Below are 21,690 nucleotides of genomic sequence, written 5' to 3' on the forward strand. Positions count from 1 at the left end.
GTTGTAAAGTTCTCTTTTGAAAATTGAGTGTCCTCTTCCAGAAACCCATGTGACAAAAATTTCTTTTTCTAAAAAAATACATAGGGACTTCCCTCGTGGTACAGTGGTTAAGAATCCATCTAAAGATGCAGGGGACACGGATTTGGGCCCTGGTCCGGGAAGATCCAACGTGCTGTGGAGCAACTAACTCCTTGTGCCACAACTACAGAGCCTGTGCTCTAGAGCCCGTGAGCCACAACTACTGAGCCCACATGACACAACTACTGAAGCCTGTGTGCCTAGAGCCTGTGCTCTGCAACAAGAGAAGCCACCACAATGAGAAGCCCGCACACCACAATGAAGAATAGCCCCCGCTTGCCACAACTAGAGAAAGCCCGCACGCAGCAACAAAGACCCAACGCAGCCAAAATAAAAATAAATGTAAAAAAATACATAGGTACCATAATTAAAATCACATTTGCCTTTTAAAATAATTTTTTAAATCTTACGTTTTATTCACAACTTTAAAAATTATAATTTCTTTTCTTACAATTAAGAAAAAAAGACAATGCCTTTTTAGTGTAACAAGGAGACTTGGTTATCACTGCTGATGTGAGTAGATGGTACATTTTAACTCATTTCTGAACTTTCTTACTGAAGCCATAATTAGAAAATGAGTTTGGCTTTCAGTACTGTGCTTATTGATCCTCTGCTGAAAGGCCCAAGTTTTCATTTGCACGCAGTAATATATTCTCTGTGTAAGGAAACTATAGTACTCACCATTGAAAAAATACCTAGCCATAAATTAATTAAATTGGTCCCCTTGAGGGCACTCTTGCTGAAAAGGTCCATCCTTTTACCCAAAGAAGGAAAAGGTTTGATTAATTTACAGATTCTGCTCCAGCATATTATATATTATTTGGGAAAATATCAGGCTCTCATGAATTTAAAAAAATTATCCTATGGGAAATTCACTTACCTGTTTATTGAATTAGTTTCCAGAAGGATATGAAAGCCTCAGGTCTTGTGATGGGAGGCAGGTTTGTTGAGAGACAGCGTGTCATGTAAGGAAAAAACCTGGTCTCAGAGTCATATCCTGGGTTTTACTCCTGTTGGGAGACTTACTTGACCCCTCTCGGCCTCAGTTTTCTCAACTGAGCAGAGTTGGTTCAGCCGCGCTTCGCGGAGCTGAATGAGCATGTCAGTCACTGGGGGGCAGAGCCTGGTTCAGGAGGTCTGGGCTGGGCCTGAGGTTCTGCATTTTGAACAAGCTCCTGGGTAGTAGCAGTGCTGCTGGCCCAAATATCACAATTTGAATAGCAAGGAAATAGATGATATCTTTTTCTTCTAGCTCCAAAAGACTGATTCTAACTTAAGCTGTAGTAGACATTGTTTAAAATCTTAACATTTTAAATAAATATTTTTTTGGCCACACCAAAAAATATATTTTTTGGCCACACCTTGTGGGACCACATCCCACATGTGGGATCTTAATTCCCCGACCAGGGATCAGATCCGCACTCCCTGCAGTGGAAGCATGGAGTCTTAACCCCTGGACTGCCAGGGAAGTTTCCATTTTAAATATTTTTAATACTATTAGGTTTAAGTGAAAGAAGACAAGTGTCTTTACAACTTTTAAGTTTGATAGCAAGAGACTTTCTTCTGATCATGTCCAAGATTTGTTTTAAAGTATTCCACTCCCTCCCTTAAAAAAGTTGGGGGGGAATAGATAAAACAAGAATAACAAAATATTGGTAATTGTTGAAGCTGGATGATGGGTACACAGAGGTTAATTATACTTTTCCCTTATTCTCTGTCCTTAGGTGAAAGTTTGAAAATGTATTTTAGACAAAGAAAAGTAAAACACAAACAAAACTAAATGTGAATTTGCCAGGATCACAGACTGATGATATATATACATATCTGTATCTATTTAGCTTTAGGCACCATTTCTCAGTACTAACTTGCCTAATAGGAAGCAATGTGGCAGTGACCTGAGAGAGTCTTCGAAGGAAAAAAGCACAATGGCTAATGAAGCACATTTGCTGGAAGGAGATAAACTCAGAGCTGCCATTCTCCATGTGCCAATCTTAGGCTGTTTGTTTCTGTTAAACATTGCAGATGTGTCTCTGCCAACTAAACTTGAATGTGTTAATGTGATATTTTTGGAAATTCACTTTGCAAACTGTGAACTCAACATAGATTTTGGTTGCTGTTGTTGAATGTATCAATCAGATATCGCCATTTTTTTTAATAGGACAAAGATACTTAAATTAGTGTACAGGAAATACACATTCAACAATGTTTTCTGCTATTCCAGGGGCTTTTAGATGTGGGGTTATAATGTTGCTTTTATTATTTTTATTTATTTATTTATTTTGTATAAACAAGGTTTTAAAAATTTTTTTTAAATAAACTTATTTATTTATTTTTGGCTGCACTGGGTCTTCGTTGCTGTGCGTGGGCTTTCTCTAGTTGTGGCTAGTGGGGGCTACTCTTCACTGCGGCGCGTGGGCTTCTCATTGTGGTGGCTTCTCATTGCGGAGCACAGGTTCTAGGTGCACAGGCCTCAGTAGTTGTGGCACGTGGGCTCAGTAGTTGTGGCTCGCAGACTTAGTTGCTCCATGGCCTGTGGGATCTTCCCTTGCATTGGCAGGTGGATTCTTAACCACTGCACCACCATGGAAGCCCAATGTTGCTTTTAAATCTAGAGTGATTTTACACTCTGAGCAGAAAATCTTGATTCCCACTAAATATGTATTTTTCAGGGAGGAGTTGAAAACAAAATGGAGAAAGATTATAAGAGAGCTTTGTTTTGGTAAGGTTTCGGGAAAATGATCAGAAAATAGTTATAGGATGACAACCTGTTTAGGAAATAACATTTTGATATGGGATAAACAAATATACTCTAATATAAAGCTAACTATCTAGATTAGTTATTTTATAGGTCATTATATAGTTTATAATTTGAGAATAAATATTTAAAAAGCACAAATTAATGCTAAGTTAATAACAAAAACTAGAAAATAAAAAAAAATAAAATATTTTAGAAGTGTAAACCCCAGCCACAGCGATTGTTAATATTTCATTGTATTTCCTTTCTGTTTTTAATGTGATTTTATATAGTTTTTCTCCTACCTTATATATCCTTTTATCCTGTTCTTTCACTGACTGTTGTAAAATATGCACTTTTCATTATTATTCAGTCTTTTATAAATATAACCTGAGTAAAGTAATTCTCTTTCAGGTCAGAGTGAAGACCTTCATGGTCCCCAAATGGGTAGCTTAGAAGTATCTTTCTGCTTTGATTTATTTTTAGGCTAGGTCTAGATTGTTTATTATGATGAGAGAAATGGGCATAGGAAGTCATTTTCTGTTGGAGAGATCAAGGCAGTTGCGGAGTCCATTCGATATTTGAGTTTTGAACCGAAAGAGATTCTTATATTCATCCTGGAAAGAATGTAATCCCAGGTTGAACAGAGCCACACTAGACCTTTAGTCCAGACCAGTGACAACTCTGATGCCAGGATTCAGGACTTGGAAGACTCTTCTTGGGGAAGTCACACTTCTGAATCAAACCCCAAAGTGAACCTTTGGGTATAATTAGGATGTGATACAGGTATTTTTTGTCAGCCCAGGGAGTTCAAGCCTCAGCAAAGGACAAAACAAAATAAAAGATATGTATACACATACATGGATTAAGTGAGCTAATACAAATAAAGTGCTAAGAACAATTCTTACCACTTAGTTAGAATATAAATGTTAGGTATTGTGTAAAGAATTGAGGAGACTTTAAGTCAGCTTTTATGTTTAATGTTAAAAGTAGTTACACACTTTAGGGCTTCCCTGGTGGCACAGTGGTTGAGAGTCCGCCTGCCGATGCAGGGGACACGGGTTCATGCCGCTGAGCGGCTGGGCCTGTGAGCCATGGCCGCTGGGCCTGCACGTCTGGAGCCTGTGCTCCGCAACGTGAGAGGCCACAACAGTGAGAGGCCTGCATACCGCAAAAAAAAAAAAAAAAAAAAAAAAAAAGTACTTACACACTTTTTAACAAGAAAGTGCGAATTTCTTTGAATACTGAATAAACTGAACCAAGTTGAAAATAATGATTAAGGCTGTTTCTGCCTCTTCTTCTCTTTCATGTTTTACCCATTTTACTGAGGACCTTCCTCAGTTTTACCTATTTCTCTAATTTAAAAGCCTTTTTTAGATGCCTGAAGTAAAATGGGAGGTAAATCTTGGCTGATTATTAGAAGCAGGGGGAATTAGCTAATCTCACTGGTAATTGAGAACAGGAATTTAAATGTAAGGTCTTAGGCTTCTGTTCCTTTAAGGTTTAAAGTTTTCAGAAGTAAATGTACTTGTTCTGTTAAGGAATTTCTTTGGAGCATGTTTTCATAAGAAAATTTTCATGGTGTCTAAACATGACTTGAACTTGACAGATTTCCCTTATCATCAGTGTACTTGCTTTTAAAGATGTGAAAGTGTGTATTCTATTTTAAAAATCCAATAAATTTTTAATTTTGACACATTCAGTTTGTGCTTCGATTTTCAGATCTCTAGCAATGTTAATTTTCAAGCCTGAAAGTTTAAACTATGTTGAGATCATGGATCCCATTGAAAATGTAATAAAATGTTTGAACCTTCTTTCTAGAAAAATGTATGTACATTCAAAATGTTGTATACAGTGTGAGATTTTTCACGAATATCCTGAAACGAAAATCCACATATTGTTTTTAAACTGTTGCACCTCCTAAGTTAAAAAACAAAATTAAACAAAATTAAATTAAATTAAATTAAATTAAATTAAAAAACAAGGTTCCTTCTACGGGGGAAAAAAAACAAAACTGTTGCTCCTCCTTAGATATGTTACTAGTCTGTTTCCATTTAGTTAATGTCTCATTGTATTAAATTTCATTAAAATTGAACTACAGTGCTATAGTGTTTAGTTTGCATAACACAAAAGTTCTAGATTGTCTCTTTGGAAGCAATAATAAAATAGAGGAGGGGCGGGACTTCCCTGGTGGCACAGTGGATAAAAGACTCCGTGATCTCAATGCAGGGGCCCAGGTTCAATCCCTGGTCAGGGAACTAGATCCCACATGCATGCTGCAACTAAGAGTTGGCATGCCACAACTAAGAAGCCCATGTGCCACAACTAAGGAGCTGCCTGCTGTATCTAAGACCCGGTGCAACCAAATATATAAATAAATATTTTTAAAGAAAATAGAGGAAGGGCAGTTGTGCTAAATGGATTTTTTGGAGGGTGCAGAATTCAAAGCAGTGACTACTGATAAGGCAAATATTGCTATCCCTGTTTTATATACTTTATATATTTGTATATACTTTGTCTTTTAAAAATGTAATATAAGAGATTCTTAATAAAAATTGTCATCATTTTGTGTTGGGCATTTTTTTAAAAGGTATTCTCTTGAGTGATGGATGTTTTAATTCTTTTTGTAGGACTTGGAATGCTATATAGCAGTATATATTGTAAAATTTGGGGGAACCAGAAAATCTTTCAAGACATTTAAGTAGTCTGGGCTTCCTTCAGTGGATCAGTTTCCTTAAAGAAATGCTGATAGCTCCATCCAATCTTAGGATGACTGAGGTTATAAAATTTTCTTTGGTTCTTTTCTGCCCTGATGTGTACCACTTTGTGATTTTATAGGTTGCTGTAACTGTCTCCTTTGGTGATCTAGTCCAATATCATGACTTCAGTATAATCTTATATTAGCACTCTACTGATTAAATGTTAAATTTATATCTCTAGCTTAGAGTTTTCTCCTGAAATCCAGACTTTTATCTAACTGCTTTCTTAACATCTCCGTTTTGAATTAGTATCTCAGAAGTAGTATGTCCAAAACTGGAATTCTGTTATCTCCTATAAAAAGTATTCTTCCCCTTCTCAGTTGATGGTAGGTCAGTCTCAAAGCCTTGGAGTCATTCCTGATTCCTCTCTTTCTCTCACACTTCACACTCTGTTTAGTCTATCAGTAATTACTGCCTCAACCTTCAAAATACATCCAGACTCCAGCCACATCTCACCAACTCCACTGCTACCACCCTGGTTAGAGTTACTGTCATATTTTGCTTAGATTACAGCTTCTACAGTCTTCTGCTTCTTCCTTTGCCCCCTCTAGTGTATACTTAAAATTTTTTTTCCTGCACATTCTTATTTTGAAAAATATCAAATCTATAGAAGAGTTGAAAGAATAGTATAATAAAAACCCATAAACCCTTCCTGCTAGATTCACCTGTTGTTAACATTTTGCTACATTTGTAAGTTATCTAGTGAGTGTTCTCTCTCTATATATGTGTATTTGTTTTTGCTATACAATTTGAAAGAAAGTTACACGTTTTATGAAAGTTCATCTCTGATTCTTTCAATATATAACCCCTAAGAACAAGGATATTATCCTGTAACTGCAATCCTATTATCACATCTAAGAAAATTAATGTTAATTCAGTATCATCTAATGTCTAAGAAACATCTTTTATACCTTTCCCTTCTGTAGTAGGCTGAATAATAGCCCTCTAAAATATCAGATCCTAATTCCTGGAACCTAAATGTTACCTTACTTGGAAAAAGTATTTTTGCAGATGTGATTAAATTCACAATTTTGAGATGGAGAGATTATCCTATCCTGGATTATCCTGGTGGACTCTAAATGCTTTTCACATGTGTCCCTATAAGAGGGAGGCAGAGAGAGATTTCACACACACACACACACACACACACACACACACACACACACACACACACGCATACACAGGAGGAAGGGATGTAAAGACAGAGGTAAATATTGCAGTGATACAGCCAACAAACCAAGGAATGCCAGCAGCCACCAGAAGCCAGGAGCAGATTTTCCTCTAGAGCCTCCAGAAGCAGCACAGCCCTGCCAACACCTTGCTTTCAGCCAGTGATACTGATTTCTGATATCTGGCCTTCAGAGCTGTGAGGCATTACATTTCTGTTTTATGTCACACAGTTTGTGATATTGTTATAGCAGCCATAGAAAACTAATATACACCCCTTTTAAGGATTTCAGTCGAGGTTCATTTTGCTTGGTCGTTACGGCTCTTTTAATTTAAAATAGTTCCCCTCACCCTTTTTTTTGTTTTTCATGACACTGACTGTTTTAAAGAGTTCAGGGCTGTTGCTTTGTAGAATGTCCCATATTCTGGAATTACCTTATTGTTTTCTCATGGTTAGGTTCAGGCTAAACATTTTTTGGCGAGAATACCACATAGGTGATGTTGAGTAAAGAGTATTTTTAATACAACTGCCAGAGTGATTCTTCTAAAACATTAAGTTGGGGCACAGTACTCTGTGCAGTCTCCAGTGGTCCCCATTCTGTTCAGAGGAAAAGCCAAAGCTCTCCTGTGGTCTGGTTCCTGAAACCTGCCTCACCTTCTCCCCTCCCACTCACCCCTCACTCTGTGCTGCCTTCTCACTGATTGTGGTACCGCTTCCTGAACAAGCTGGGCGCGCTCCAGTCTTGGAACCTTTGCTCTAGCTGCCCCGTTGCCTGGAATGCTCTTCCTCCAGGTATCCTTTGGCCTGCTCCCCCTCATGTCTTGCTCAGATGTCCTCTTCTCAGTGAGGCCTTTCCACACCACTATTTTAAAAAATCCATCTTTCCTTCCCTTCCCCACTTCCGATCTCCCAACACTGCTTTACTGTTGTGTTTTTCCGTAGCATTTATTACCTTCTCACACACCACATAACTTACTTATTAAAGTTATTATTTATTGTCTGCTTCTCCTACTTGAAATACAAGCACCACAAGGCAGAAATCTTTGTTTTTTGGTCACATATTCATCCCATGATCTTATGTTCATAGCAGGTACACAACATTTGTTGAATAAACGTGAACGAACTTTAGATGAGTATATCTAATTTTACGTTACTCCACAGTAGAGAGTCTGCTTTAAAAAAAATAATAAGCAAAACACTTTACTTTGAAATAACTTTATTTATTTAATATATTTATTTATTTATTTTTGGCTGTGTTGGGTCTTCATTGCTGTGTGTCAGCTTCTCATTGTGGTGGCTTCTCTTGTTGTGGAACACAAGCTCTAGGTGCCTGGGCTTCAGTAGTTGTGGCACATGGGCTCAGTTGTTGTGGCTCACGGGCTCTAGAGCGCAGGCTCAGTAGTTGTGGCGCATGGGCTTAGGTGCTCCGCGGCATGTGGGATCTTCCCTGACCAGGGCTTGAACCCGTGTCCCTTGCATTGGCAGATGGATTCTTAACCACTGCGCCACCAGGGAAGTCCCTGAAATAACTTTAGATTTGCAGAAGAGTTTCTAAGACACTACAGAGTTCCTGTATACCTTTTATCCACCTCTCCAGATGTTAACGTTCCACATAACCATGGTACATTTATCAAAACTAAGAAATTAACCATGGCATAATACTGCTAACTAAACTATAGACTCTATTTGGATTTCACTAATTTTTCCACTGCTCTTCTCTTTCTGTTCCTCTGCCCAATCCAGGATACCACACATTGCATTTGGTGGTGTCTCTTTAGTGTGCTCTAATCTGTGGAGAGACTGATTCAAAAAGACTGTAAATCTTTCCCAGGAATACTACCTTGTATAAATTATTGTAAAACACTGCAACTCGTGCATTATTTGAGCAAGTGGCTATTTCAAGGGAAAGAAAGATGGTAAAACTCAGGAACACCAGAATATGTAGCCGTGGGGCATTGGTAAACTTCAGACAAGAAAATCATAGGATTTGACAGTATTTTCTGGTTTAGGTGCAGAGTATACCTATCTAGTCCATTTTCTTCTGCCATCAGAACTTCCCACCCCATCCATGCTATCACTTGAAGAGATGAATCCTAGAATAACACTTAACCATTTTTGACTTTTTAACAGGTAAATTTGACTCAACATGTTTAATTTCACTCATTATTTGCCTATGTTACTCTTTGAGGGTAATTAATTCTGTAGTACACCAAAGATACATTGAGTATCTGCTCTATGTAATGCACTGCCTTAGGTCTTGGGAAAGTGGATGCAAAGAAGAGTAAAAACTTTTTACTGTTCAGAAGCTTGTGCTCTAATATAGGTAACATATAACTAACAAACTATAATAACAACTATTTTGACAGTGTAGAGGAAATTATTAATTTTTGCTAGGAAAGGTAAGAAATGGGGGAGGATCATATTTGAACTTGCCCTTAAAGTACTCATAGAGCTTTTAACACAGTTTAATTGAGATGTAATTCACGTACCATACACATACCAAACATACCATTTAAAGCAAACAATTCAGTGGCTTTTAGTATATTCACAGGGTTATGAAACCATAAGCACAGATCAACTTTAGAACATTTACATTATCCTAAAAAGAAACCCCATATCTGTGTTGACTCCCTATTCTTCCTTCCTTTCAGCTCCTGGCAACTACAAATCTACTTTCTGTCTCTATAGATTTGCCTATTCTGCACAATCCATATAAATGAAATCATACAATATGTGTCTGACTTATCTCAGCATAATATTTTCAGAGTTCATCCATGTTATGGTACATATTAGTACTTCATTCCTTTGTATTGCCAAATATTCCATTGTACTGGAAGTATTATATTTTATTTTTCCATTCATCAGTCGATGGGTATCTGAGTGTTTCTACTTTTTGACTATTACGAATAATGCTGCTGTGAATATTCACGTACAGGATTTTGGGGGGACATATTTTCAATAGTTTTGGGTATTGAAATTGGGAGTGGAATTGCTGGGTTGAGGAACTGTCAGAATATTTTCTAAGGTACCGTTTTACATTCCTACCAGCAGTATATGAGGATTCCAATTTCTCCACATCCTAGCCAACACGTGTTCCTGTCTTCTGTTTTTTGGGTTTTTTTGGCTGCCCCACGCAGCTTGTGGGATTTTAGTTCCCTGACTAGGGACTGACCAGGGTCTTCAGAAGTGAGAGTGCAGAGTGTGGAGTCCTAACCACTGGGCCTCCAGGGAATTCCCTAGGGTTTTTTTTTTTAAATTTTAGCCTAATCCTAGTGAATGTGAAGTGACATTGCATTGTGGTTTTGATTTGCATTTCCCAAATGATTAATGATGCTGAGCATCTTTTCATGTGCTTATCAGCCGTTTGTAGATCTTCTTTTGAGGCATAGAATTTTAATAGATAAAGAAAGGAAAAGGGAAGGGAGCACTTCAGCCTAACAGAACAGGGTCAAAGGCCTGAGAAATGGTGAAGAATCAGTAAAACTATAGAGTAGGGTCTCCAGAAGAAGGGAGTGAGAAAGGACACTAGAAAATTTTAGGGATGCTTGGGTCTCTTAAGTTTATTTTTTGATGAGTCAAGTCACACTGTCCTCTGCTTCTCTTAAGCTTAACATTGCTCGAATTTGAAGGATATTCCTTCTTTTGTAAATGTCAGTGTGTTGTGGTTAGCGCATTTGATTGATTCATCCAACCTTAAATAAAGAATTATTGAGGGCTTACTTCATTCCAGGTGTTCCAGTCCTCACTTAGTAAGAGGGGTAGATCAGTGAGCAAAAACAGACAAGGTCCTTGCTTTTCATGGAGCTTATTTTCTAGTGGGGGTGATTTTTTTACCAATAAAAAACTGCCTGTTAGAGGCTGCCTTTATCCAGCATTTCTGGGCTCGGTAAACAAATCCAGGTCTACTTTGTTCATGCTGTTGCTGAACAGCATGTTGTTGGCTTGGGTCATAGCCCCTTTCAGCTTTCACCTTTTCAGACCTAAAGTTTAATCTTTAATCATCCCTTACACAGCAGCATCCTGAAATCCCTCTTGGCATCCTTGTTTCTCTTTTTGGGACTGTTACACTTGAAGTTTTTTCCACTGTCGTTTGTACCAATTAATCAAAAAGACTGAAGAACTATAAAGAAAAGTTACATGAATATTTTAAACATTTTCTCTTAAAACATACTATGTGTATTTCATAAATGTTTGTTTTAGGACCAAGGCTTTTCCTTTGAATAAGGATCTGCTGACTATAATTTTCTATGATGTCTCTTATTATAAAGCCCGCATATAATGAATCATCTATGATTTTTAGTTTCCGTTTCTTTACAGTAGAGTGAGAATTTAAAGCCATTTCAAAGAAATCTGAGTGCAAAATCCTTCTAGATTTTTATGATTTTCCATTCCACTCTTTAGTATTTCTGTATCTAATTAGACAGCTTATTATTATTATTATTTGGGGGGAGTCATTTTAATATTTACAAGGAACAAATCAGCAGAACAAAATTATATCAGATAGGCTGTGTACAGTAGCTGCGGCTTATAAAACATACCAGTAATCTGTACCTGGTGAGTATAAAGAGAACCATGGTAGGATTCAGATGTCTTTACAGCCAAGGGAGTACACATGGCATTAACAAATTAGAGGACAAAAAAAATTCACATTTTCTACATTAAAAAAAAATTACAGATCTCACAAATGTCTGTGAAGACAAAAAAAAAAATTTTAAGTTCTTTGAAGGGTGGGAAAGAAGAAATCTGAAATGGAACTCTAAATGTAAAAAGAATTTTACTTCACAAGACCAATTTTCTTGGCTTCTGTTTCATATATCAGTAATCTCCACATCTTGACTATAAAAACTTCTGCTTCTTCATCAAGTACCATGGCAACATCATCTAAAATGCTCTGAGGTGAACTATGAGCCATAACCTTAGAACAAACAAAATCAACTCATGTAGCTTCTTCTCCACCTATGTATTCTATGATTTTTTTTATTAATCCATGGTCTAGTTTGTCGTTCCATCAACATAGAATCCACAATAGACCAATCCAGGGGATAAGCAAAGAGCTCAGGTTTGGCTGTAGGGATTTTTTTTTTTTTTTTTTTCCGGTTCGCGGGCCTCTCACTGTTGTGGCCTCTCCCGTTGCGGAGCACAGGCTCCGGACGCGCAGGCTCAGCGGCCGTGGCTCACGGGCCCAGCCGCTCTGCGGCATGTGGGATCTTCCCGGACCGGGGCACGAACCCATGTCCCCTGCATCGGCAGTCGGACTCTCAACCACTGCGCCACCAGGGAAGCCCATTGCTGTAGGGATTTTTTCAATGAGACTCTTAATGTGTTTGCGCTTTTTTTTCAGTGTTCACAGTGCCTTTGGCAGCATTTTTATTGTCTTCACCATAATCCAAGGGAACCAGTTTCCTTTTTCGGGGTACATCATCACTGTCTTCATTCTCAAATTTGTTAAAGACACTATCTACAGGTAGTTTCTTTCTCTTCACAGAATTAGGCTGACCAGGACTATTGGAAGCACCCAGTTTAAGACTCAGTCTTATTTTTGGCCTATGCTCCTCAGGTTGTTGTTGATCTGGTGAATTTTCATAAGGGATAATAATACCACAGGGAGACTCATCTCCAGGAGTGTTGGGAGTTGCATTGCCACTGGCAGAGGAAACAGATGGGGCAGAACTGATGGACCTCAGAGTTGGTTTGAGACAGGACTTTTGCTCTGGCTCTTCTTCCTCTTCCATGGGTTCCTCTCGTTTTTCTTCTTTTTCTTGCTTTTCTTCTTCCTCTTCCTCTGATTCTGGTTCTTGCTTTATTTGTGGTTGTCTGTGCCTCTCAGCCTCTTGTTCCATCCTCTGGAGCTCTGCATCTGGATCCAGGTGCCCTTCGGCCAAAAGGCACTGCCTGATTTCCTCTAGCTCTTCCTTCTCTCTCTTCCTATCCCGTTCATCTGCTTCCATTTCCTTTTCCCTATCACGCAACCTTTTCTGAAGAGCGCTTCCTCTATAATATTTGGGATCATCTCTATCATCATCATAATCTTCTAAGAATTCTTTTAGTCGTTTAGCTTCTTTTGCCATTTCTCTTCTTCTTTCTTCTTCTCTTTCAGCCTCTTTCTCATACTCCTGGGTTTTCTTTCGTTCTCTGATTTTCCAATTCTTAAGGTGCTCTTGATAAGCAGCCTCTTTCTCTCGGAGCTTTCTTTCAAGTTTTCTTCGTTCATATGCATCTTCTTCATCCTCTTCTCGGTCCTGCTTCTTGTCTTTTTCTCTCGCGCGCTCCCGTTCCCTTTCTCGCTCTCGTTCTCTTCCTTGTTCCCGTTCTCTCTCTCTCTCTCTCTCTTTACCTCTCCCGTTCCCTTTCACGATCTCTGCTCTTTTCTCTTGATCGACTGCGATCCTTATTCTGATCTGAACTCCTTTCTCGATCACGGTCCCGATCTCTCTCTCGATCCCGATCTCGATCTCTCTCTTTTGTCTGGTCACGATCCCTATCCCATTCTCGTTCTCGCTCCCGTTCCTTCTCCTTTTCTCGTTCGCGTTCTCTTTCCCTTTCTCGTTCCCGTTCTCGCCTTTCTCGTTCCCTTTCACACTCCCTCTCTCTTTCTCTCTGTTCTTTCTCAATTTCCTGTCTTTCTTTTTCCTTTTTGCCTTTCTCTTCTTCCAGTTTCTTTTGTGTCTCTGAATTTGCTGATCTCTCAGGATATCAGGTCTCTTTTGTCTTCTTCCATTTCTATAGCATTTATATCCTGCTTAGTGATGAGTGGATAAGGGATCAGTGGGGCCACTGGAAATCTGCGAAAAATGTCCTCCTTCTTTTCCTTCTTCTTCTTCCTGGGGTGAGAGTCAGATTCTTGTGAGGGGGCATTGAGCTCACTGGAGTATTCCTGTATTAAAACTTCAATGGCCCCTTTGATCATCTGACCTCTTCTCTTTGTGTCTTCATCTAAGGCTTCTTTGTCATCATTAGTGACGGTTTCTAGCCTGGCATTCCCATTAGAAGCTTTCTTCTTTGCTTTCCATTCATCCAATTGTGCCTTTGTCTTTGCATCAACTTTAACAAGTAGCTTCTTCTCTCCAATCTGCAGGTCATGCAATAACCTGAGTGCACGGAGGGTTGATTCAGGCTCCTTATACTCACAGAATCCAAAGGCTTGAAGTTTTCCAGATGTGCCTTGTACTCTCTTCCAGCTCAAAACCAAGCCACATTTAGCAAGGAGCTATCTTATAAGCATGTCTGAGGCTTTTTCAGAGATGTTGCCAACGAAAACTGTAGTAGTGGGACCACAGTTTTCATCATTTTCTTTAGCCTTCAAGCCTGGATGATCCTTCCGTGCTCCCAAATGTTTTCCAACCATGGACACAGTGGGTACTAAGACAGTTGGAGCAGGAGCCATAATGCTCATTGGTACAGGAATCATTGGAGTCCCTGGAGGTACAGGTGGTGGAAAGCCAGGAAACTGTGGGGGTGGGATCCCTGGTGGGAGGGCTGGGATTCCCATGGGAGGGCGATTCAAATGAGGAGGGAAAGACATTCTTACCACAGTGGTCCGCCGCTGAGGAAATTGTACTGTCTTCGCGGCCTTCTGGGCTCCAGGTTATGAGGGGGTTCCACCAGCTCGAGATTTCTGCACGCCGCTAGCCGGGAGACTAGTGCCAAAGCACCTACTCTCACAGGCCGCCTTATTATTTTTTTAGCAGCTTGCCTATGTACATATTCAGCTTCATTTTCATAGAAATTATGAGTCTTTTCACAATCATATTTCCTAATTTACTTAATAATTAAATTATGAATTCAGTATCATGTGAAACTGGATAAACATGTTGGGAATGGCTGTGGCAAACAAATTCAAGTACAAGATGTGGAAGTGCTACTGGCTATGAGCACTTTTGGCCTACTGTGGACATCAGCCGTTATGTTTTTACAGAAGAAACAGTGTTAGTTCAATCCAAGCTATTGGTTAAGGAGAAATTGCTTAGGACAGCTGCTTCTGTATATTGCAAGTTAAGTACTCTTCCACTGCTTTCTCCTAGCACTCTATATAGACCTCTTTTATAACTTAATTCACTGCTTATAATCGTCTACTTGTTTGTCTTCCTTATGGGATTTCATAGTCTTTGAGGGCAGAGGTATACTCTCTTGTTGTTACATTCATAGTTCCTAGTATATTCTTGGCATGTAATCACTTAATTCACTTTAAAAAAAAAAGAATTGACTGGGACTTTCCTGGTGGTCCAGTGGTTAAGACTCTATGCTCCCAATGCAGGGGGCCTGGTTTCAATCCCTGGTCAAGGAACTAGATCCCACATGCCACAACTAAGATTCCGCATGCCGCAACTAAAGATCTGCACACCGCAACAAAGATCCCTTGTGCTGCAACTAAAGACCCGGCATGGCCAAATAAATACATTAATTAAAAAAAAAAAATTGACTGCAAGCTCAATATAACTCAATAATATGACCAGTTCAGTATGATTCCTAGGTTGCACTAGTTGTATGTGATGTTATGTTTGGAATAGTTCCACTGTACTTATGTTGTCTTGAACTAGGGTGATAGATTTTAAGATACATATTGACTAACTTGAGCACATCCCCTAAAAAGTTAATTCAGTGAGACTGAGACTATGTCTGTTATTCACTGCTATATCTCCAGTACATACAATATAGAGTATTAATGCCTGGCAGACCAAAGGTGCTCAGGTTTTTAATTTTTTTAATTACTGAATCCAGGGAATAGAGAATAGGATGGTGATGTTTCTTTTTTATTTCTTGAGGAATGATAAAATGAATAGGGTGTGCTTCCTTAGAAGAGGAGATTAGTGAATATATCAACCAAATTTGAAAATTTGAGGCCTAGTCATACAGAAGAGAATGTGGACCTCAGTAGCTCTAGAGAACTGAACTGGGACTAGAGAGTATAAATTATAGGAAAGCAGATTGTATGTTGAACTATTTTCTAATTATTAAGCCTTTAAAAAAATAGAATGTATTATTTCATGAGGTCACTGGAAAAGAAGTTTAATGACTTATTTGAGGGGTGTAAAAAAATAAATTTTTGTATGAAATGTGCAGTTGGTTTATCTGTACAAACTTAAATTCATCCTAATTTAAGCCCTGTAATCTCTTGTTTCAGTCTTCCATAACGTTAATATTCTTTATCAGTTATTGTCTTATAAGCTATTATAGGTCTCATGGTCTTAAGGAGAAATAAATGACTTTTTATCTCCCCGTTTAATTTTTAAGTTTGGTGGAGAGCAGATACTGTATCTTATTACAATAAAAAAATTTTTAATGGTATGCTTGTAATCCAGAAATCTTGATGGATCCAGAAATCTTGATAGATTTTGAATAGCCCCAATTGTCTGCTTCATTATTAGCGTTATGGATGGTGTGCCAATTAATCTAGCATCAGATTGCTGATAGTACCATAACGTTTGTTGAATCTGATGGGTGCAATAGTCATTACACCCCTCCATATGGTATATAATGAATCTTCATATTATAATGAATAAGTTCTATGAGATATTACTATGAAATAGTACTGCAGAAGTCTGGATTTTTTTTTTTTAATCTTTGCTGCTTTCATAGCACTTTGCAGAGTATCTTATTCATATAAGCTATTCAATAAATATTTATTAAAAGGCTGGAAGATCTCTTGAGTCCTTAAAAAAACCAGTCACCCATTTGAGGAATTATTTCTTGTTTTACAGAAAGTTTACAAGCCAAAAGTACTTTGGTCCAAATGTCAAGGTTATTAAATTATATTGTTAATTTATTCTTATGTCAACAGGGCTTAATTAATGATGCTCCATTTATTTATTCCAAACTTAGATAGATAGCTATAAAAATAATTTTCCTCTTTGTCTAACTTCCAAAAAACTTACTTGCTGTGTACTTCCTCTGCTTTCTTTAGATGGACTTATTCCTGTTTTGCTATATTAACAGTTGTGGGGTATTCCTTTTTGAACTGTACCCCATGTCTAGAGTATCACTTTTCTTACAGATTCACATGTGTGTGGCCAAAGGAACAACTCCATGTTTTCTAAAAGGCCTAGAGAACATGTAGGAGGTACCTCTCATTTGCCTTTGTGTTGGTCATTTTTTACAAATTACTGGAAGTTGGTGGTTTCCGCTGACAGAACCATAGGTTAGTTCTTAAACATCATCTGGAATCTTTTGTTGGGCTTCTTTTGCTTAACAAAGTGTCACTGAGATTCATCCATGTTGTTGTGTACATCAGCAGTTTATTGCTTTTTACTACTGAGTTGTGTTCCATTGAATGAATATACTACAATTTGTATATCCTTCTGCTTGTTGGTGGACATTTGAGTTGTTTCCAGTTTTTTTGCTATTATGAGTAAAGCTGACAGTCTTGTGCAAATAATTTTGTGGATATATGCTTCTTAGGAGTAGAATTGTAGGTGTATGGGTTAGGTATAAAACTCACCAACAGTTTTTTAAAGTGGCTTTGCCATTTTATAGTCCCACCAACAATGTATGAGTTCCAAGTGGTCAAGATCCTCACCAATACTTGGTATTGGTATGGTAAGTCTTTTAAATTTTGATCATTCTAGTAGGTTTGAGGTGGTGTCTCATTGTGGTTTTAATTTGTATTTTACCTGACAACTAATGATGTTGAGTATCTTTTCATTGGCTTATTGACTTTTTGTATATATTAAATTTATTCTCTTGTTCAGATCTTTTGTCCATTTTTTAAAAATGGGTTGTCTTTTTAAAAAAAATTATTGATTATAGGAATTCTTTAAATATTCTGGTGATGAATCCTTTGTCAGATATAAGGACTTTTGGTTTTGAAAATTAGTAAAATATTCAGTCTAGAGGTTTCAAGATTCTTTGGGCATCTAAGTAATAGGTCAATTTATTATCGGCAGAAATTCAATTCCAATTTTAAATCTAGGGTTGTAGAAGAAAATTGGTTAGGGGGTATGTGGATTTTTCGGTTATCTATTGCTGTGTAACAGTGTATGCTGTATTCCATAGTGGCTTAAATCAGCAGTTATTTACTGTTTCTCACAATCCTCTGGGTCAGCTAGGCAGGTCTTCTGTTTCACCCAGTGCCTACTTGGGTCGCTAATTTGGCTAGATGTCCAGGATGGCTTCTCTCACTTGACTTAGGTGGCTGAAATGTCTAGTGGCCAGGTGGGCCTCTTCTGCTTCTCCATGCCATCTCATTATTATTTAGTAGTTTAGCCCATGTCTCTTTATGTGGTGGTTTGATTCTAAGAGAGAAAAAACAGGAGCTGTCAAGACTCTTAAGTGCTAGGTCTGGAACTGGCACAGCGACACTTCTGTCACATTCTGCTGGTTAAAGCAAGTCACAGAACCAGCCCAGATTCAAGGGGAGGAAAATAGAACCCTTCTTTTGATAGAAGAGGCAGCATGCACACATACAGGGCAGGGAAGAATTTTTGGTGACCATTTTTTGTGATATTTTATTACAGTGGAGTAGATGTTTAGAATTTCCTAATAAAAGGTGATTTCATTAAAAATATAATTTGTAAGTTATTCCTATATTTCTAAGTATCTTTCCAATTCTTTTTTTTAATTTCATGCATTTGTTTATCCCTTACTGCATATATTCTGCTACCAACGTTTCTAAGATATGATTCAAAATTGGAGATGATAAAAAAAGGCTCAGTGGTGTATAACAAGGAGGCTTACTGAGCTATTAAAGATGTTAATTAGGATTCATATTCTTTAATATGCTAGAAAGAACGTTCTGATGCCACTTTGCTGATGAACAAAATGAGCTTAATCACATCCTGGGCACTAAGTATTCTGACATTATAATCTCTTCTCTCTGAGCCCATCACAGCAGTCTTAGGATTCAAGATCTAATCCTGGGCAACATTATAGGGCCAAGTGTGTCATATACACACAGTGAAGGAAAGTAGGATGGCCTTGGTAATCCTGCAGTATTTTTCTTATCATATACTTGATTTTCATTTTCAAAAATTGAGGTAAAATTCCCATAACATAAAGTTAACCATTGACCATTTAAAAGTGTACAATTTAGTGGCATTTAGTACATTCACAGTGTTGTACGTCTCCTCATATACTTTTTAAAGGAAGGGTTTATGTCAGGGAAATGAAGAACAATAAAATTATGGCAAAAAAGACTAATAAGATGTCCAAACATTAACTCAAAAAGGACACTTCTGGGCTTCCCTGGTGGCGCAGTGGTTGGGGGTCCGCCTGTCGATGCAGGGGACACGGGTTCGTGCCCCGGTCCGGGAGGATCCCACATGCTGCGGAGCGGCTGGGCCCGTGGGCCATGGCTGCTGAGCCTGCGTTCCGCAACGGGAGAGGCCACAGCAGTGAGAGGGCCCGCGTACCGCAAAAAAAAAAAAAAAAAAAAAGAACACTCCTTTGGTGGAATGGTTTAAGAGATATGCTGGGACCACTGCCTTCCCACTGAAGTGCCAGCGTCTGGTCAGCAGCAGCATGGCCTAAGCAATCTCCTTCTTGCCTCCTGCCAGCCTCGTAAGTCCTCTAAAACTGCAAGGTTAGTTCAATTTTATCTTACCTTCTCTCTTCTGAGGATGGTAAGCAGTCTCAGGGAATCTACCACCTTGGTCCCCTCTATCCCAAGGCTTGGGAGTTTCACAGACCCATTCTAGATCTGAGAACAGCGCTTTTCCGGGGAGCAGGGATTGTGGGCATTCATTAGCCTCTTCCCGTCCTTTTCTATGCCTCAGAATAACTGACCCACAGGTTGTCCTGAGGGCCAAGGCTATCTGCAGTAAACTTGAAGTTGCAGGTTACTTGCAGGCCCTGCTCCCTCTTCTCCTAAAAATGGAAAGATATTTAGATACTTTTGTCATTGTTTTACTGGGGTCAGGTAAGGACTGAACAGATGTAGTAAGTCATTAGAGATTTAAAGATGTTTTTAAAATTTTGCTGTACTCTCCCTCACACACCTACAATAGTCTCAAGACTTACCTACCACCTCCCTTGACCTAAAAAGGGGTGGAGGGATGGGGGAAGGAGGAGACATCTGTGAGGAAAAAGAAATACAAAGAAATACTCTGCCCAGAAGAATCGATCATTCCAATATCCATCTTAATGATTAGAATGGGATAGAATAGAAGCAAGAAGATTAAAGAGAAAATAACCTCCTTAGATAGTAGAAGCCCAGTGATTTTTTTTTTAACAAAATGTTGGAAAAGTAGTGCTGATGATTATGGGATACATCAAGAATAATGTTAGCAACCCTACTAATTAAAGTTTAATACCAGTCATAACTTATTTGATATTTCCCTCATCTGTGAAATGGAGATCTGCCTTACTCCTAGAGGAAGGTGCATTTAGGACTGCAGAGTACAGCAAATTTCAATTCCCAATAAGGCCATGGTATCCTAGGAAGTTTCCAGAGGTAATTTGACTCTGAGTTTAGCCTTACATGATCACATTAGAGCCAAACCCTTGTAAAATTTGACTCCACTGCACAATGTGATAGATGCTGAAAAAGGGGGTTTAGAGGAGTGCACCCGATGTTCCCTGGCAGGAAATGGGGAACGTTTCCCTGAGATTGTGTCACTGAACTAGGAGCAGATGTTTGCTAAATTAGCAGGGATTGAGGGGAGAATGTATTAAACTGAGTGAAAATATTTGTAAAGGCAGAAGGAATTTGGATTTTTATTCAGCATTAAAGGGCCACTGAAGGATTTTATGCAGAGGATTGTAATGATCAGACTAGCATAATAGCATATTAAGAAGATCATTTTGGCAGCAATATGGAGGCCAGATTGACAAGGAGGCCAGTTAGGAGTCCACTGGTATATTCTGGGCCAGAGATGATGAGTACCTAAACTAAGGCACTCCTTTATGATGAATTGAAAGAGAAACTAACTTCAGTAATCTAAGGCTGTGCTGCTGAGTGTGGGAGCCACTTAGCCACACATGGCTATTGAGCACTTGAAACTTGACTGTTGCAAAATGAGATGTGCTGTAGGTGTAAAATACTCACCAGATTTCAAAAAGCCTTGGTATCTCAGTAAGACGTTTTTGTATATTGATTACAAGTTAAAGCAATATTTTGAATACATTGGGTTAAGTAAAACATATCATTACAATTAATTTTTCCTATTTTTCCTATTTTAAGAACGTAGCTACTAGAAAATTTTTAATTATATGTATGGCTCACATTATATTTTTATTTTTTTCATTGCTGACTAAATTTATTTCAGTTCAGTTACTTGCCTAACTTATGCTAGCTGTTTGATTAGAAAGTGTTTCATTATGGACTTCCCTGGTGGCGCAGTGGTTGAGAGTCCGCCTGCCGATGCAGGGGACACGGGTTCGTGCCCCGGTCCAGGAAGATCCCACATGCCGCGGAGCGGCTGGGCCCGTGAGCCATGGCTGCTGAGCCTGCGCGTCCGGAGCCTGTGCTCCGCAACGGGAGAGGCCACAGCAGTGAGAGGCCCTCGTATCACACACAAAAAAAAGAAAGTGTTTCATTTTAACTCATAATAGGTGTGGAAACTACAGAAATGCAAAATGGTTTTCATATATTTGGGAAACAAGGTTGAAAAGCTCTGTAAGACCGTATTTTTATTAATTAATTAATTTTATTAATAAGAGTGTCAACACAGAGTATCTGCAGGAAACTGGCTTTTGCAGTGAGGTCACAGTGCATTTTTAAATCCATTGTTAGGTAATGTTTATTCACTCTTCTGCAAATAAATTATTTCTGCAAGATATGTTCCAAAACTGGTGCATGGGTAAGACTGGACTAGAGAAAAAGTTTATTTGAAAAACACTTTTTGAAACTTTTTAAGTGTTGTCTAAACACTCTGGAGTTTTTTTTTTTTTTGCCATGTTCCAATTGACAAAGGCCAAGAAATTCCCTCATAGGTAACAAACATTCATAGCTAACAGGGATGGCTGTTGTATCAAAAACTCTGTCTACTAATGGGTACAGAGTTTTTTTGAAGTGATGA

The 21,690-nt window shown here is 38.5% G+C and overlaps 1 protein-coding gene and 1 pseudogene across 7 annotated transcripts in view; one reads left to right on the plus strand and one right to left on the minus strand.

The window, feature by feature from the left end:
* DENND5B (DENN domain containing 5B) overlaps nucleotides 1-21,690 on the plus strand; it is a 212,911-nt gene that overhangs the window by 43,772 nt on the left and 147,449 nt on the right. The window lies entirely within an intron of this gene.
* Nucleotides 11,495-14,289, minus strand: LOC117314274 (RNA-binding protein 25-like; annotated as a pseudogene).

This window comes from Tursiops truncatus, chromosome 11 (genome assembly GCF_011762595.2).
Source record: "Tursiops truncatus isolate mTurTru1 chromosome 11, mTurTru1.mat.Y, whole genome shotgun sequence".
Taxonomy (NCBI): Eukaryota; Metazoa; Chordata; class Mammalia; order Artiodactyla; family Delphinidae; genus Tursiops; species Tursiops truncatus.